The sequence below is a fragment of the Schistocerca serialis genome, chromosome 4 (genome assembly GCF_023864345.2).
Source record: "Schistocerca serialis cubense isolate TAMUIC-IGC-003099 chromosome 4, iqSchSeri2.2, whole genome shotgun sequence".
NCBI lineage: Eukaryota > Metazoa > Arthropoda > Insecta > Orthoptera > Acrididae > Schistocerca > Schistocerca serialis.
Genome location: NC_064641.1, coordinates 250,228,243 through 250,239,394, shown reverse-complemented (window position 1 = coordinate 250,239,394; position 11,152 = coordinate 250,228,243).

The following is an 11,152-nucleotide window of genomic DNA, read 5'->3' as shown; positions in this document are numbered from 1 at the left end:
TTCCGGAGAAAATTGTTCATGATATAAGTGGAGAGAGCAGCAAGATGGTCAACTGCAGAACGATGCTTTCAGAATCCGCATTGGGCAGGTGTTAAAAGACTGCGGGATTCCAGCCACCACGCTAAACGGTAATTCACCATACGCTCCAAAACCTTACAGACACTACTCGTGAGAGAAATGGGGTGATAGCTAGAGGGGAGATGTTTGTCCTTTCCAGGTTTCGGAACAGGAATGACGATAGCTTCCCGCCATCGTCTGGGAAAAGTACTGTCGGTCCAAATTCGAGTATAAAGGCGAAGGAGGTAACGCAGACTATGGGTTGATAAATGCAGCAACATTTGGACGTGGATACCATCCGGTCCTGGGGCGGAGGAGCGAGAAGAAGAGAGTGCATGTTGGAGTTACCGCAAGGAGAAAACAGTATTATAGCTTTCGCGATTTTGAGAGGAGACAGCAAGAGGTCGCACTTCCGCTGCACGTTTCTCGGGAGAAACACTGGCGGATAATTTGAAGAGCTCGAAATCTCAGCAAAGTGCTGACCCAACGAGTTAGAAATTGCGACGGGGTCCACTAACGTGTCATGTGCGACAGTGAGCCCAGAGACCGGGGAGAAACTAGGCGCGCCTGAGAACCATCGAAGCCGACTCCAAACTTCCGAGGAGGGAGTGAAGGTGTTAAATGAGCTAATAAAGAATTTCCAGCTTGCCTTCTTGCTATTGCAGATGACACGACGGCATCACGCTCGGAACTGCTTATAGCGGATACAGTTGGCCAAAGTAGGATGGTGGCGGAAAACGCGGAGAGCACGTCGCCGCTCACGTATTGCATCACGGCATGCCTCGTTCCACCAAGGAACTGGGGGGCGCCGGGGCAATTTGGAGGTGCGTGGTATTGAATGTTCCGCAGCTGTAAGAATAACGTCGGTAATATGTGTGACCTCATCGTCGACGCTGGGAAAGTGACAGTCATCGAATGTCGCTAGAGACAAAAAAAGTGTCCAATCGGCTTGGGCAAACTTCCAGCGTCGCGGGCACATGTAGAGCAGTTGAGGCTGCAGTCTAAGGACAACACATGGAAAGTGGTCACTCGAGTGTGTATCATCAAGGGCAAACCATTCGAAGCGCCGAGCTAGCGGAACAGTACCGACCGCAAGGTCCAAATGAGATAAATTTGTCGTGGAGGCAGACAAAAATGTAGGGACCCCAGTGTTGAGGCAAACTAGATCTGCTTGGTGGAAGACATCTAGCAATAGTGAGCCACGTGGACAAGGAAGTGGAGATCCCCAAAGCGGGTGGTGGGCATTGAAGTCCCCAACCAGCAAATATGGGGGTGGAAGCTGACCAAGAAGATGAAGGAGATCAGCTCGTGCTATTGGTGTGGACGATGGAATGTATACAGTACAAAGAGAGAACGTGTATCCGGAAAGGGAAAGACGGACGGCGACAGCTTGGAAGGAAGTGTTTAAATGGATTGGGTGATAATGGAGAGTTTCATGGAGAAGAATCATGAGTCCCCCATGCGCTGGAGTGCCTTCAACAGAGGGGAGATCATATCGGATGGACTGAAAATGAGGAAGAACAAAGCGGTCATGGGGACGCAGCTTTGTTTCCTGAAGACAGAAGATGGCCGGCGAGTAGGATCGTAAGAGGATCGACAATTCATCCCGATTGACTCGAATATCGCGGATATTCCAGTGGATAATGGACATAGGGTGAACAGAAAATGGAGGAATGTGACCAAGGTCGCTGTCAACTCAACGACTGCTCTGAGCTTGCGACCGACAGCATGGAATGGCATTCAGCCGAAGGCAGAAGATCCTGATCCATAGGTTGGTCAGGAGCAGCTCCTGCCACCAGCGATCGGCCGGTTGATCGGCCGCCAGCAGTGCGCCTCGGCGACACAGAAGACGGCCGAGGGCGATTTCCGCCAGGTGGTGCTGTAGATGGGACACGCCTTGGCGGAGAAGGAGAGGAACTGGGTTTCTTTGTAGCCTTCTTGGAAGTATGATGTTTAGAGGAAGGAGGAACCGATGGTTGGGAAGTTGCCGTACGTAAAAACTCTTCACGAGTATGCTCTTTTTTCGAAGTCTTGGTGTCTGACTTTTGGGCTCGAAATTTAGCAGAACTTGACGAAGGGTGGGCCAGAGAGTGGGCAGGCGAAAGTGGTGAGGTTGAACGGGCGATCTTTGCGCTAGCCGATCTGATGACCGTGGCACTAAAGGTGAGGTCGCAAGTCTGTGTGGCCGCCTCCTTTGTTGGCCGAAGAGAAGCAAGGACAGTGCAGTAGTTTTCTTTCTGAGGCACGGTGGGCTGTCGACTGGAGAATAATTTTCGAGCAGCAAAGGTCGACACCTTTTCCTTTACCTTAATTTCCTGGATGAGCTTTTCGTCCTTAAAAACGGGACAATCTCAAGAGGAAGCAGCGTGGTCACCCATACAGTTGATGCAGCGAGGGGATGGAGGTGGACAAGCACCCTCATGGGCATCCTTGCCACACGTAACACATTTGGCCGGATTGGAACAGGACTGGCTGGTGTGATTGAACCGCTGACACCGATAGCAACACGTAGGGTTTGGGACATAAGGGCGAACGGAAATTATCTCATAGCCTGCTTTGATTTTTGATGGGAGTTGAACTTTGTCAAATGTCAAGAATACAGTGCGGGTTGGAATGATGTTCGTGTCAATCCTTTTCATAACCCTATGAACAGCCGTTACGCCCTGGTCAGACAGGTAGTGCTGAATTTCGTCATCAGACAATCCATCGAGGGAGCATGTATAAACGACTCCACGTGAGGAATTTAAAGTACGGTGCGGTTCCACCCGGACAGGGGAGGTGTGTAGTAGTGAGGTACGCAGCAATTTTTGTGCCTGGAAGGCACTGACTGTTTCTAACAACAGGGTGCCATTCCGTAATATGGAACAAGACTTTACAGGACCTGCAATTGCGTCGACACCTTTCTGAATAATGAAAGGGTTGACCGTGGAGAAGTCGTGACCTTCGTCAGACCGAGAAACAACAAGGAACTGTGGCAACGATGGAAGAACTGTCTGTGGCTGAGACTCAGTGAACATACGTTTGTGAGCAGACATAGTGGAAGGTGAGGAAACCATTGCGGAAGAATCCCCCATGATTACCGGCGTCTCCGATGGCGCGCTCCTCCCTTGTGGGGGCCCTCTCTGAGGGCACTCCCGCCTTAGGTGATTGTTCACACCTCAGGTCACACCTCCCGACAAACGGACGGAGGGACCAATCGGCACTTTCGGAAGGTATCAGCTTGGGTAATCACCCCTCCCTGGGCCTGGCCGTTACCAGGGGGTACGTACGTGTCCTACCTCTCTACCCGGGGCGGGGAATTACGCGTTACCCCATCACCGGCTACACATGGAAGTGCGTGGGTCAGCCTTCAGACACGCACAGGGAGGAAGAAAGAGAAAGGGAAAGGAAAGAAGAGGGGTCTCAAACGCCGCAGCGGAGAAAAGGGCAAAGAGAAGAGGGAAGGAAAAGAGAAGGACAGAGGAAGGACGAAGACTTGCAAGTGTAGAAAGAAGTGTAGAAAGCAAGGAATTTGTAACAGTTTCGAGCGTCTGTCTCCGGACGTAGGCACAAACCATACTCCCAGAGGGGGAGAAAGGGAAGGAAAGAGCCAGTGGTGAGGGGGGTGGGGCGAAGATGGGGGACGGGGAAGGATGCGGAAAGGGAAGTTATGCAGCCTGGAAAGGAAGGAGGGCCACATTAGCTCGGGGTCCCGTGCTCGCTACGCACGTGTCCACAAAAGAGTTGTGGACCCCCTGGGGGGGTAGGCAAGATTGTGTTGAAGAGGGGGGGGGGTGGGCGCCACAGTTGCCAACTTTATCCTCCAAGCAGATGCCAAGGTAGGCAAGATTGTGTCGAAGAATGCTATAGGCCTGATCTATGAGATGAAGATTGGTCTCCAAGTGATCAGAGACATGTTATAGGAGTTGTAGATGCAATTCATGTGGTAGTTTAACTGGTCTACAAAGTCTATAGTGCAGTATGAGACATAAAGTCGGCATCTACTGAAGCTCATAGATGGCACCAGAGTGGAGACCAAGTCTGAAATTCAAGGCTTTCTTCATGAATGATGTGATGAATGGCCTCTGTCGGTGGGCACAATACGAGTTCAACGATGTAGCTTGAGTGGCAGAGCAATGTTAGCTGCAACAGGCAGAAGACATTCTCTGTTGGTGCTGCACATTTTTCTAGATTTTTGACTGAGATAAACTCACTCTGGAGTGTTCTGCAGAAGTTGGTGCAGAAATAGCCAAGTAACAAATCTGAGCAATTTGCATGTTTAGTGACATGAATATGCCCTTGTTGGAACTTTCCTTTCTCCAAGACAGTGTTTCCAAGATTTGTATGCCAGTTGTAATTCTAGATTCACATATTTTGCTCTTCACATTGCTTCTGAATGATCTTCCATTAACTGTATGAATACCTAATTGTATTGTGATATATTGTACATTTTGAACATTTGCTAGTGCCCCAATAAACTCTTAGTGTTATCATCTATTGTAGGCTTCAATTTATTTGTGCTCTTTTAAATTTTTTGAGAACAGTAGGCCTATCCTCACTCAAAACAATCTTTCTCTAATTTCATTGTACAGTTACATGAGAAATAGGTAATGTTTGAGAATTTTCAGACACTTACAAAACTACATTTTCATAATTTACTGGTAGGGGTGTTTTTTCGATAACTTATTTCAAAAATCACTCACAGTTACTGTCTAAGAATAGATCACTACAAATTTCATTGTATATCAACGCAAATAAATATACATTTTTGAGAATTTTTCGATGGTTCCATTGTCCCTTGCATAATCTACTTTGTAGTAAATCGGTATATGTGATTTAGTTACTGAAGCACACATCATAACTAACATACTGTGTTACATCTACTTTTCGCTTAAAGAGGGATATATATAGCTCTATTTTTTAGTTTATTAATAACTACAAATAACCTCAAAAAGTTTTAAGAAACTAGTAATTTTACCATAGGTTTTTCTGTTGCCTTAATAGAAATCTCATCTTTTGTATTTGCTTCAATTCTTATAGAGGATTAGTAGTTTTTTTAGCTCAACAAATATAAAAGATTTATCAGCAGGCTTAGTTCCAAGTTATTCATTCATTTTCCTCTATTACATTGCATTAGCCAAACTGCAGCCCCATTGTAAATGCTGTTCTCGAATGTGAGGTGAGTTGATTGATGCTCATAAGCAGTTAGAAATTGTCCTAATTACTGTCACAATTGGCAGCTGCTGTGAATTGGTGTGTTGGTTCCCAAGAGTCATGTACCTGCAGTACCACTACCAAAGGTATCTCAAGTATGGTCCTCTCCTGTGGATCCTGTCTCGCTTGTAGAAAGTACAGGATCTGTCATTACTCATCTACTTGACTGCCAGTGGGTTTCAGTGACAGATCTAGGTGACCTGTGGACGGGGAACAGGGAGGACTCAGGATGTTACACTTATCCTCCAACCAACAATTTTGAGGTGCTCTCTTTCACCAAAACTGAAACTGGGCCACTCACTTCACCTGTTTTGGGGAAAACTGTTTTGCCCGGTGTCAAGAAGAGCCAAATGCAAAAGGGTAGGGGTCTATTAATCATCAGCATTTCGGTAGGGGTCTATTAATCATCAGCAGTTCAGACATACAGTGAATGATGGTACCTCTTAGGGAAATGGCAGTAAGTGATTATAGGGAAGCACACCAGTTGCACTCAGTGTGTATGCCTGGGGGCCCCATTCAACATGCTGAAGAGGTTATTCTGGCAGCCACTGATGGGACAGGGTGCAACCAGCTGCAGACTGTAGCACATTTGGTCACAAATGATGGCTGTCTAGGCTCTAAGGTCATAAATGAATCATTCCAGCAACTGGCAGAGAGCATTGAGAAGACCAGCCTTGTGCATTGAGCTTCAACAAAAGCTCACAATTTGCATCATTCTCCCCAAAACTGATCATGGACCCATAATTCTGAGTCGAGTGGAAGGACTGAACTACAAGACTTCAAAGGTTCTGTGACATGCTAGGCTGTGACTTCCTGGACTTGTGCCATAAGGTTGAGAACTGTAGGGTGCCCATAAACGCATGAGGTGTGCACTACACATCAAAGCCTGCTACTCAGGTGGCTGACTGTGTGTGGGGTGCACACAAGGGTTTTTAGATTAGGTGGCTCTCTATCCCTCACAAATAATGATAGCTTTATGAAACCGAGAACTATCAGTGTAAGATCAAAAGAAATGCCTCCCACAGATGAAAGTATTAAAATCCTATTGGTTAACTGCTGAAGCATCTGCAGCAAAGTGCCAGAGTTCAAAGTGCTCCTGAAAAGTAGTGAAATTCACGTCATATACATCATATTAGGTACAGAAATCTGTTTTAAATATAAAATTGATAGCAGTGAGGCATCCAGTGAAACACTATTAAATGCATTCCCTGAAGACTACCTAGAACAGATAGTTTGGAACCCCACTCATGATAGAAATTTATTAGATCTAATGGCAACAAACACATAGAAACTGTTATCATTGCGCATGAGGTGGGTTGTGGTAACAATAATTACCAAAAAGTATAGAGGCCAACTAGAACAAACATAAAGATACTATGGTCAGTAAACTATGTAAAAAACAGTAGTGTCATGTCTCAATTGGAACTTGAAGCTTTTTAAGAACACGGAAGGAGCATGTAGAGGACTATGGTTCACGTTTAAAAGAATAGTTGACCATGCACTGGACAGCTATGAATTCAGTAAAGTAGTTCATAATGGGAGTTATCCTCCATGGTATACAGTCACTGTAAAGGCTCTTATAAAGAAACAGAGATTATTACCAATAGGTGTAAAAGAAGGCATAGGATTTTAGACAGGGAGATGCTGAATGAAATGCTGTTTAATTATGAGCATTTTTTATTAACATGCCTTAAGTATGTTGGGACCTTTGCTGCTCATTTTGTATATTAATGACCTTGCAGACAATATTAATAGTAACCTCAGACATTTTGCAGATGATGCAGTTATTTGCGATGAAATACTGTTTGTAAGAAACTGCATAAATATTCAGTCAGATCTCGATAAGATTTCAAAGTGGTGCAAAGATTGGCAACTGGCTTTAAATGTTCAGAAATGCAAAATTATGCACTTAACAAAATGAAAAAAAAAACAGAGTAAAGACTATAATATTAATGGCTCATAATTGGAATCAGCCAACTTACACAAATGCCTGGAGGTAACACTTTTCAGGGATATGGAGTGGAATGATCATATAAGCTCAGTCATGGGTAAAGCAGGTGGTAGCCTTGGTTTATTGGTGGAATATTGGGGAAGTGCAATCAGTCTGCAGAGTAAACTGCTTACAAATCCCTTGTGCAACCCAGTCTAGAATACTGCTCAAGTTTGTAGAGCCCATACCATATGGGACTAACAGAGGATATTGAACGTATACAGAGAAGGGCAGCAAAATGGTTACAGGTTTGTTTGACCTATGGGAGAGTGTTACAGCAATGCTGAAGAAACTGAACTGGCAGACTATTGAAGATAGTCATAAACTATCCCAAGAAAATCTACCAACAAAGTTGCAGGAACCAGCTTTAAAAGATGACTCTAGTAATATACTACAATGCTCTATGTTATCACTCATATAGGGATCATGAGAACAAGAGTAGAATAATTATGCACTGAGGTATTCAAACAATAAATCTTCCCATGCACCATAGCTGAATGGAATGGGAAGAAACCCTTACAATTGGTATAATGGGATGTACCCTCTGCCACACACTTCACAGTGGATCACTAACCAATTTTTCATTGCCCCTTATTATTATGTTGTTACACAATGTCTTGTCATTCCCGCCACTTTCCTTCTTTACTATATTTCATGCTGTTTTGCTAACGTTACAGGCTTGACTCATCTGTTCTGCATACTTCTGTGCCTTTAATGTCTTAAGTGCTTCCCTGTAGGTCTTTCTACAGGCTTTGTATTTAGATTGAAAGTACTGCAGTTTGGTGTATTTAAAAAGAATATATAGATCATTCATGTCATTCTTTAATTTCATCACATTAGGGGGGAGTTTAAGATTCCTGGAACTGTCAGTTTTCTTTAGTATTTTGACCCTTGGGCATACTCGATTTAGACAATGGGTTAATGTTGTATAAAATATTTCCCACTTTTCATTAATGTCTTCTGTTGCATATAGGCCTACCTGATACCAGTTTATGTGTGCCAGTCTTTCCTTTAATGCATGATAGTCAAGCTTTCTTTTACAAGTAAATTGTTCCTTATGAGATACTATTTCTTTGTCAGTGTGAAGCTCTAGGACAATGAGGAACTATGGCTTAGCTTAAAAGAATAGTTTTTTTGAATGATGTTGACTGTAATAATTTTTATTTTATTGTAATATGATCCAGATTTTGGCCTTTGGCCATTTCCAAATGCAAAAACTGGAATAAACAAAAGAAGTATAAACCAAAAAAGCAGGAAACAGGGCAACCGTGAAAAATGGTGTACAGTTACCATGATTCTTTATCTTATTTATGTGTCAAAAGACATCAGACTGGTATGAAATGCATGTTCTTGTTGAAAAAGTGTATCTATTCATATAGGCAAGATCTGTCATTAGTAAAAGTAAGAAGATTTCTAAACTGTCTAAATATAGATCTGGCCTATATGATGAGAGATGCTTTTTTAGAAGGACTGGTATTTCATACTTGTTGGATGTCTTTTGACCTATAAGTAATGTAAATAATCACAATGAAAAATCCAGGGTGGAGTAAACAATATTATGAAAACGATATTTACTATTAACCATATAGTGGAGACACTGAGCCGCAGATAGGCACCACAAAATTACTGTCATACAATAAGCTATTGGTAAACAAGGTCTTTGTTGAAACACACACACACACACACACACACACACACACACACACACACACACACACACGACCATAGTCTCTGGAAGCTGAATCCAGACTACGAAAAGTAGTGCACGAGTAGAGAGGCAGCCGGGTGGGGGTAAGAAAGAGCTGGGATAGGCTGAAGGAGGGATAGCACACTAAGAGTGGGGGACACTGAAGTGCCGCTGTGGGAGCTTGCAGGGATGAGGTGGAGAGAGGGTAGGGCAGCTAGATGCAGTGGGGAGTTAGATGGAGGAGGAAGAGAGGGGGGAGGCAGCAAAAAAGAGAAAAGTACAAAGACCGGATGTATTGGTGGAATGAGGGTTGTGTGGTGCTAGAATGGGAACAGGGAATGAGCAAGATGAGGGCTGTGTGGTACTGGGATGGGAACAGGGAAGGAGCAAGATGGGTACAGGTAATGACTAATGAAGGTTGGGGCTAGGAGGGTTACAGGAACATAGGATATATTGTAGGGAAAGTAGCCACCTGTGCAATTCAGAAAAGCTGGTGTAGGTGGGAAGGATCCTGATGGCACAGGCTGTGAAGCAGTAGGTTTGATATGAGTGGTGTGCTCAGCAACAGGGTGGTGCAGTAACATTTTGGCCACAGTTTGTTGGTGGACATTCATGCAGAAAGACAGCTTGTTGATTGTCATGCCCACATAGAATGTAGCACAGTGGTTGCAGCTCAGCTTGTAGATCACATGGCTGGTTTCACAGATAGCCATACATTTGATGGGATAGGTGATGTTTGTGAATGGACTGGAGCAGATGGTGGTGGGAGGGTGTATGGGAGAGGTCTTGCATCTAGGTCTATTACAAAGATTGCAACCATGAGGGAAGAGGTTGGGAGCAGGGGTTGTGTAGGGATGTGTGAGGATATTGTGCGGGTTGGGTGGGTGGTGGAATATCACTGTCAGAGTGTGTGTGTGTGTGGGGGGGGGGGGGGGGGGGGGGGGGGAAGAAAGATTGTGAGTAGGACATTTTTCATTTGAGGGTACTACAAGAGGTAGTTGAAACCCTGGTGGAGAATGTAATTCTGTTGCTCCAGTCCTAGGTGGTGCTGAGTCACGAGGGGAATGCTCCTCTGTGGCCACACAGTGGAACTATGGGAGGTGATGGGTGACTGGGAAGATAGGCCTGGGAGATCTGTTTTTATACAAGCTTATTGGGGGGGGGGGGTAATTACGATCCGTAAAGGCATCAGTGAGACCCTCAGTGTATTTTGAGAGGTACCACTCGTCACCGCAGATGTGATGACCACGGGTGAATAGGCTGTATGGAAGGGACTTCTTGGTATGGAATGAATGGGTGGCAGCTGTCGAAGTGGAGGTGTTGCTGGTGGTTTTTAGGTCTGATATGGACAGAGGTACTGACGAGGGAGAAGGTGTTGGGGTTCTGGAGGAATGTGGATAGGTTCCTCCAGAACCTCAACACCTTCATTGTCATTCACTTCACCTGGTACTACTAAACCCAGCAAGCCATCTCCCTATATACATTGACCTTCACCTCAAAGATGTCCACATCACTACCTCCATCCATATCAAACCGAACAACCACCAGTGATACCTTCACAATGACAGCTGCCATGCATTCCATACCAAGAGGTCCCTTCCATACAGCCTAGCCACCTGTAGCCATCGCCTCTGCAGTTATGAGTGGTCCCTCCCAAAATACACCAAGGGTCTCACTGAGGCCTTTACTGACCATAATTACACCCCCTCCCCCCCCCCCCCCCCCAACCTTGTACAAAAACAGATTGTCCATGCTTTATCTTTCCGGTCACCCACCAGCTCTCAAAGTCCCACTATCTGGCCATAGACGAGCATTCCCCTCATGACTCAGTACCACCCAGGACTGAAGCAACTGAATTACATTCTCTGCCAGGGTTTTAACTACCTCTCTTTGTGGCCTGTGGAGACAAATGTCCTACCCATTCTTTCACAACCCCCCCCCCCCCCCCCCACACACACACACACAGCAGTATTCTGCCACCCGCCGAACCTACACAATCCTCATCCATCCACACACCACCTCTGCTCCCAACCCCTTGCCTCATGGTTCATATCCCTGTTATAAACCTAGATGCAAGATCTGTTCCATAAATGCTCCCACCACCAACTACTCCAGTCCGGTCACAAATATCACCTATCCCATCAGAGGCAGGGCCATCTGTGAAACCAGTCATGTGATTTACAAGCTAAGCTGCAACCGCTGTGCTACATTCTATGTGGGCATGA